We start from the raw sequence: 9,312 nt of genomic DNA on the forward strand, positions 1-9,312 counted from the left end.
CCAGAAGCTATGTACTTTTCTTTATAGCATTCAATACGTATCCTGTTTCAGACCTCACGACATCCTGCTTTAACTTAGCGCGTGCCTTTCGGCTTCCTCTCATTGTGTCTAGGCTGTCTTGTCTAGACACAACAGTACACCGCGTGCCTGCTGATGTTATGAAAATGCTCAAGGGTCAAATCTGCTCAGAAAGTGACTTCAGTGCCTCTAGTGGGATGCCAGTAAACCTGTTGCTATGATTCAAAATACAAAGAGGTTTAATAAGCGACAGATATCCATACTAACGTATGCACAGCTCAATTCTCCTTTGGAAAAGGGGGGGGGGGTGAGGGAGATATTTAATTAAGGTTAGTTTAGCCTGGTTTTCAGGCTCAACCTTAAGCTGTGTTATGTGTCCAAAACTTTTGCTTGGTGGCTCTCTTCTCTATTCTAGTCAAGAAAGTTGTCTGGGGTATAACCTCGGTGACATTATATCTATCAACAAAGTATGGGAGCATCTTGTGTGAAATCTTCCTCTGACTATGTGCCAAAAGCTTTTCAAAAAGATTACATCACTGACTGTTAGTGAGATAGGAAGGCCCAACACCTGTGATACCTTGCAGATGTCCTCTGGTCTATGAGGTGAATGAGATGCTTTGCAGCTTGCCAGTTTTCTTTAATGAGGTTAGGATCAATATCTTCATGAAGAAGGTAATTTACCGATACTAGATTACATATAGGCAACTTAATAGAATATTCAAACTTCATCTTAGAGGATGTTGTCCTATGGCTTTCATGAACTGTAACATTAAGAGCAAAATTAAGCCAGTTCATAGAGTGTATAATAAGGTGTAGTCATAATATGAGGAACTATATTAATAAAGCAAAATTTCTTAAATTCTCATAAGAAAAAGGTGTTTGCATTGACACTTATTAGAAACTTTGAAACCCCAAAAACAGAAAATATTTTTGCCAGATACTGGGCTGTAACTCTGGTTGTCTTTGCTCTACTCAGAATTAGTCAAACAAAATGATTAAATGAGTCACCCACAGCAAACATATACCTACACCTTTTTTGGGGGGTGGGGGGTGGGGGGTGGGGGGGTGGGGGGTGGAGGGGGGTGGGAGACTTCAGATAGTGCTCCTGGCTGGAATGTAAAAAATCTGAATGGGCATCTGAATTAGACTTAGCAATGTTACAGTCCTGATGTTGACTGACCAATTTCCTTACATAGGAGTTCAAATTCCTCTAAGTTAAATGCTCATTAATTTTCATGGTAGTTTTGTACATAAGGATGGTTGAAAATTCTTAGACAATTTAAGTTGCTGCTTGATATTACATAACCAAGCATCTTGATTCTGTTATTATCTCGGGTTACCAAATAATGACAGTATTTCACTCAGGACTGTAGAAACACACATGGGTTCCTGGTTGACTTGGGGTTTTTCAATTATTTCCAGCTCATGCTGAAACATATGACTAAGGGCAGCAGTGATTTGGTTTTCAATGCTTCTGGTATGTGAGCATGGAAATGGAAAACAGAAATCTTTACAGCCCAGCAAACAATCCTACCCATTTTACGGGGAACGACCAACACCCATCTCAAAGCCTCATTATCTGTTTCTAACTGGACTTACTTATGCTTGAGATAGAATTTAAATTTCCTAAGGGTGAGCTGGTCAGCAAAGGCTTCTAACCCACACACTGAATATTTAATTTCAGCAAATGATAAGCCCTTAAGGCATAAGCTTGTGACTTCCACTCACCATTGTACTCCTGAAGTACATAACACTGTGGCTATACTGGAGTTAGATATATAAGTCAGAAGGACAAACTTATGCTCATAATCAGAACAGCAAAAACCCTAGCCTTGCTTAAAGACATTTTCAAGGCATCAAAGCCAGATTGATCGCTGTCAGTTCACTGTAATTTTTCTCCCTTCTGATGTAATTGATTTTAATACACAGCCAACTGAGCGAAATTAGAAATAAATTTTCTAAAAACAAATTTGCTATCTAGCCATACCACTCTTATCCTTAGGTGGAGGAAATTGATAAACAGCCTTAGAGTGATCCTCATCAGTCCTGATGCCATCTGCTGAGACAATATGTCCCAGAAAGGAGATTTCCCACTGGGCTAAATTAACCTTAGCAGATTAAAATTTAACTAATTTTCCTATAAATGGTGTCAAATCTGGTCAAGATGCTCAACAAAGGCTTCACTGTATACGATAATGTTCTATAAATAATTTTAAACACATCTAAATTTAAATTTGCCTAAAACAGAATCCAGTAAACATGACAACAAAGTTGTCCCAGTGGACAAACTGAGGGGATGCAGTTATATGCAAACAAATTCCAGTCCGCACAAAATTCAGTCAGAAGTTTAGACTCTTCTGTCAGCAACACCAAATGACAGCCTTGATTAAGTTCAAGAATGGTAAAATACTGGGCTCCAACAAACCAAGTGAAACAGTTATAGAGGTCAGACAAGGAGACCAATTCCAATATCACCTTTTGGTTCATTTATTTATTCATTTATTCATTAGCTCATAAGACAGCCTTAAAGCTGCATAAGGCACCACATAATTACATACATATATATTATGTGTTTTTGAAACACAGGTTGCATTGCACAGTATGCAATTGGACAATGTTATAATTACGCTATCTATACAAAGTTGTTCTGTTCACCCACTTAAGAATAATAAGGATGGAAGCTGCTTGTTTATAGTTAAATTAATGGATAATAAGGATAGCAGAAATTTGTGTGTAATTAAATTGCTAGCTCACTTACGTTGCTATTTACAAATTCATCAACAGAAAGGAAAGCTTTTTCTTTCAACCAAGATTCTATACTCTTCCTGAACTTATTAGTATTTAATTTCCCCATCTCACCTGGTAATTTGTTGAAAAGAGACCTCCGTATGTTCAGAGAGCTTTTTTAAATTTTTGTAAGTCGCGTCCAGGGAATATTCAGAGAATTCATGTTCCTAGTTCAGTAAGAGTGAATGACCATATGGCATATTTATCCCAGTTGTTTTTGGTGTGCATAAAGGTGTGAAATATGTATAAACTTGGGACACTCATTATTTTGTTGTCAATGAAATACATTTTGTATGGAGTGTTGGCTCCTATACCATACATGCATCTAATAGCTTTTTTTGTGAAATATAGACTCTTCTGGCTCCAGCAGAGTTACTCTGCACCATTATTTCATAGTTTGTGTGTGTGTGGTAAAAGGCATAGTAGGCAGGGAGTAGCGGTGCACTAACACAGGTTTTTAATTTCCTGATTAGGACATCAAACAAGATAATTTGCTGCATAAATTCTCTCTGTCTGTCTGTGTGTGTGCGTGATTAATTTTAATTCATTTACCTTAAACCAGCATGATGCCTTGTCTATCATAAGTTTATTCATTTCCTCCATAGTATTTTTGTCATTATCAGAAGTAATGAATGTGGTATCATCTGCATACATTACTGCTTTGAAAGGTAGCAGGCTAGGCAGATAATCATCCTTGAGGCACTTCTCTTATGAAGTTCAGAAAGCCTGACTCTTTATTTAAATAAGAAGTTCAGAAAGCCTGACTCTTTATTTAAATCAGTTAGGACCATTTGCTTCCTACTGGACAAGTGTAGCTGTAGTAATGCCAACCTCGATTCACTTGTCCCATACTTTTTAAGTTTATTTGGAAGAATATTATGTGATATTGTGTCAGAGATGTTTGTTAGATCAACCAATGTGGCACATATATATTCCTCCTGTTGAAATTGCTTTAAGACAGATAGATCAATGTGCTGCACTGCTTTAACCACAGACAGACCTTCACAAAATCCATATTGGACCTGATTTAAGAGACAATTGTTCTCAAAATATTCATTTACTTGTTTTTTTTTTTTTTTTTTTTTTTTTTTTACCATCATCTCAACGATTTTAAATAATATTGGAACCATGGCAATGGGTCTATAATTGTCTGGTAATTCCCTGTCTCCCTTTTTATGCACAAGTAAAATTACAGTTAACTTAAAACAGTGAGGAAATGCAGTTTCTTCAAACATCCAGTTTGTAACGTAGCACAGAGGATGGCTTATTATTTCTGTAATTTGTTTTACAAATTGTACAACTTTGCTTCCGCCAGTTGCCGATAGGTGGCAACAACGGTAAGTAGCGGTCGAAAGAAACAGATTGCAGATGTCAGGCAGTTAGCTTGGACCTCAGTCAACATAACCTCATTCAAACATTAGTTGATTTGTGTCTGCATCATAAAGTTGTTCTCGACTCAAAATGTCAGTTTACGAGCCTAATTCTTGTCATTTTTGTGAGGTGTTATTGTTTTGTTTCAGTATGAAGAAAACAGCTGCTGTGTCTCATTGAATGCTAGTACATATGGTACGGATGCTATTAGTGAAAGAATGCGTCATGAGTGGTTTAAATGCTTCAGGAACGATAATTTTAACATCACAGACTGGCATAGTTGTGGAAGAGAGAATGTCTTTGAAGATGCAGAATTGGAGACATTGGTGAGTGAAGACTCGGGTCAAACCCAAGAAGAATTGACACGATTTGTGGGAGGGACACAGCAAGCCATTTCAAAACGTCTCGAGGCTATGGGCATGATTTAGAAAGAAGGAACTTGGGTCCCATGTGATCTGAAACCAAGAGATGTTGAACGGCGTTTGTGTGTTTGTGAACAGTTGCTTCAGAAGCAAAAACAGAAGGGATTTCTGCATTTCATTGTGACCGGGGACAAAAAATGGGTTCATTATGATAACCCTTAACGCAAAAAATCATGGGGATATGCTGGCCATGCTTCCACGTCGACAGGCAAGAAAGATGGGAGAAAGTAGTGGCCAGTGATGTACAATTCTTTGAAAATGATACATGTGTAATCAATTTGTTTCATTAAAGCCTCAAATGTTGGGGAACAAATGGTGGAAGCAAAGTTGTACACCTTGTACATTACAGTTGTAGAGGCCATAATACTCTTCAGTTTTTGAGTCATCATTGGTTGCTGTCTCACCATTATCAGTGTATTTCCCTGAGCTGACAAAACTGAGATTCAGCTGATCTGGGCTAATAGGAATAGGTAGTTTTTTTTGTAGAGATCCCAGATTCTGCTTTTATCATCTTCCATGCTGCCTTACATTTGTTAGTTGACTTAACCATATGGTTACCATTGGCTAGCTTTTTACTTTTATTTGTTTACTTTCTGTAATATTGCTTCAGGTTTACATATAATGTCTTGTATATACTATTGCCACATGGCGGAGATGCTAAGTTGCAGATAGGCACAACAGAAAGACTGTCAGAAAATGAGCTTTCAGCCAATAAGGCTTTTGTTGAAGATAGAACGAACACACACACACACACACACACACACACACACACACACACACACACACACACACACACATATGATTGCAGTTGCTGGTGAGGCCACATTGTGACTCAGCATCTCTGCTATATTGTGAGTAGCTACTATCCTTTTCATAATATTATTATATTCCATTATCAACCATTGCCTCATGACATGTTATAGTATGACTTTAGCAGTATTTTTAGTTTATGTAGATAAGAAGCTTACCAGTTAGTTATGTGTCCTTTCTGTTTTTATTTCAACAATTCCTCAGGTACTTGAAGTAGGACAGCATTCATTAAAGAAATCTACTATAATATGTAAGAAATTTTCATATGCTTCACAAGAGGACTGATACCCATTGGCAATGGAGATCCAGTTAGTACCCTGTGTATCATATCTGAGATTTGTTATGCGCATATCATGCAGCAGTCTCACTGTCCTGGATTCGGCCTCATGTCTGTGAATATTTCAAACTCTACATGGTTTTAGGAGTAGGCTGTCATGATGATCAAGGGCTTAATGATGTGCAGGTGAGTCTCATGTTTACCTTTGTTTGAAGTGACATTATCTAGGCAAGCATTTTGTCTGGTAAGTTTATCATTGAGGTAGTAAAAGTTGTGTGACCTTAGAGTATCTAGAAAGAGTTTACATCTAAATTAATATTACCAATGATTAATATTCTATATGTCTTAAATGTCTTTAAACAATGATACTTACAAATTTTCTCTGCACTCCATAAAGTCTTTAAAGTCTGATGTGGGTGGACAGCATACAGACATTATAATCATTTTGCAATCAGGAACTTGGGTCCCGTATGAGCTTGAAACCAAGAGATGTTGAATGGCATTTGTGTGTTTGTGAACAGTTGCTTCAGAGGCAAGAAACGGAAGGGATTTCTGCATCACATTGTAACCGGGGATGAAAAATGGGGATATCCTGGCCATGCTTCCACATTGATGAGGAAAACTGAATATTCATGGCTCCAAGATCATGCTCTGCATTTGGTGGGACCAGCTCGGTGTCATGTACTATGAGGTGTTAAAACCAAGTGAAACAATCACAGGTGCTCATTATCGAATGCAATCAATGCATCTGAGCCGAGAATTAAAAGACAAACGGCCGCACTACAGTGAGAGGCACGATAAAGTGATTTTGCAGCATGACAACGCTCAACCCCATGTTGCAAAAGAGCTCAAAACATACTTGGAAACGTTAAAATGGGAAGTCCTACCCAACCTGCCGTATTCTTGAGACATTGCTCCCTCTGACTATCTCCTTTTTAGATCGATGGCACATGGTCTGGCGGACCAACACTTGCAATCTCATGAAGAAGTCACAGATTGGATCGATTTGTGGATCACTTCAAAAGACGAACAATTTTTTGGATGCGGTATTCGTACACTGCCCGAAAGATGGGAGAAAGTCGTGGCCAATGATGGAAAATACTTGAGTAGCAGCAGCTTCAAATTTTATTTCTGCATTAAAATGTTCAAAATCTATTACCCTGGCTTTCAGGGATGACTGTTCTTTAACTAATACTGCTACACCACCACTCTTTATCTTCTGTGATCTGTAGTAACCAGTTAGGCTTGTACAGCTAGCTGGAGTGTGGAATGTACAAGTCACATTCCTCTTCCTTAAACCAGTGTTTGTTAAGACAAAATATTTCTCAAGGTATTTTTTTCTAAGAACATCTCTTTACATTCCTCTTCCTTAAGACAGTGTTTGTTCAGACAAAATATTTCTCAATGTATTTTTTCTAAGAATATCTCTAACTCAGAGTTTGTTTCTAAGTGACTCTGTGTGTCCAGATGAATTAGGGTCACATTTTCTTGGATACAGTCAGTCCTAACATTTTGCCAAAAACATCTTGTTTTTTAGTATGTTTCTGGTCATGATGATTTGGAAATGACCAAGCCTTACCTAGACCAGACTTGGTCAATGACTCGTGTTTCCCTGGTCCTTTATAGCTGCTTCTATTTCACATCATGGAAGTGAGACAACTACTCATACACAGGCTACTGCCAAAGTCTAATGCTATTTTTTTTTTTTTTTTTAGAAAATTCCAGAATTTTTACACTATATATTTTTTACTGAGGCTGTTGAGATGAAGTCCATGTGTTGTATGGACTCTGCTTCCTAATCTACTTATGTACATAAATAATGCATATGTATGTTTCTTACAGATATTAAACATGGCTTCATTTGCTATTTTTACTTCTGCATTGACACATGACCACATACACTACCGGCCATTAAAATTGCTACACCAAGAAGAAATGCAGATAATAAACGGTTATTCATTGGACAAATATATTATACTCGAACTGACATGTGATTATATTTTCACGCACTTTGGATGCATAGATCCTGAGAAATCAGTACCCAGAACAACCACCTCTGGCCGTAATAACAGCCTTGATACGCCTGGGCATTGAGTCAAACAGAGCTTGGATGGCGTGTACAGGTACAGCTGCCCATGCAGCTTCAACACGATACCACAGTTCATCAACAGTAGTGACTGGCGTATTGTGATGAGCCAGCTGCTCGGTCACCATTGACTAGACGTTTTCAATTGGTGAGAGATCTGGAGATTGTGCCGGCCAGGGCAGCAGTCAAACATTTTCTGTATCCAGAAAGGCCCATACAGGACCTGCAATATGCGGTTGTGCATTATCCTGTTGAAATGTAGGGTTTCACAGGGATCGAATGAAGGGTAGAGCTACGAGTCGTAACACATCTGAAATGTGATGTCCACTGTTCAAAATGCTGTCAATGCGAACAAGAGGTGACTGAGACGACCAATGGCACACCATACCATCACGCCAGGTGATATGCCAGTATGGTGATGATGAGTACACGCTTCCAATGTGCGTTCACCGATGTCGCCAAACACAGATGCGACCATCATGATGCTGTAAACAGAACCTGGATTCATCCGAAAAAATGACGTTTTGCCATTCGTGCACCCAGGTTCGTCGTTGAGTACACCATCGCAGGCGCTCCTGTCTGTGATGCAGCATCACGTGTAGCCACAGCCATGGTCTATGAGCTGATAGTCCATGCTGCTGCAAACGTCATTGAACTGTTTGTGCAGATGGTTGTCGTCTTGCAAACGTGTCCATCTGTTGACTCAGGGATTGAGACGTGGCTGCACAATCCATTACAGCCACGCGGATAAGATGCATGTCATCTCGACTGCTAGTGATATGAAACCATTAGGATCCAGCATGGTGTTCCGTATTACCCTCCTGAACCCACCAATTCCATATTCTGCTAACAGTCATTGGATCTCAATCAACACGAGCAGCAATGTCGCGATACGATAAACCGCAATCGTGATAGGCTCCAATCCAACCTTTATCAAAGTCAGAAACGTGATGATACGCATTTCTCCTCCTTTCACGAGGCATCCCAACAACGTTTCACCAGGCAACGCCGGTCAACTGCTGTTTGTGTATGAGAAATCGGTTGGAAACTTTCCTCATGTCAGTACATTGTAGGTGTCGCCACCGGCGCCAAGCTTGTGTGAATGCTCTGAAAAGCTAATCATTTGCATATCACAGCATCTTCTTCCTGTTGGTTGAATTTCGTAATCCACCAATGGCTGATAACCTCCATCATAATGCTTTGCCACAAAGAAATGGTGAAGCATATGGTGAAACTGATAGTCTAACTGTGCTGTCAGCCAAAAGTTTATCTATAGTCCGACATAGTCCCTTCTTTTTTAGGAAGAGACAAACTATAGGAAGTTCGAGTGACAGGAATGTGATTTGTAAGCTGAATTAGAGACTTAATTTTGTTCTTGGCCCCAAATTTGTCAGTAAGGAAACTGATTGAGTAATTTATGCATTTACTGGGTTTGTACTTTGTTCATGACACATGTTAAAAGAAATGACTTTATCCTGAACATTACAAACACCCTGATTATAATTATGACTGCATGACAAATATGGTTGGGCTGGAACTCA

Source organism: Schistocerca americana, chromosome 6 (genome assembly GCF_021461395.2).
Source record: "Schistocerca americana isolate TAMUIC-IGC-003095 chromosome 6, iqSchAmer2.1, whole genome shotgun sequence".
NCBI lineage: Eukaryota > Metazoa > Arthropoda > Insecta > Orthoptera > Acrididae > Schistocerca > Schistocerca americana.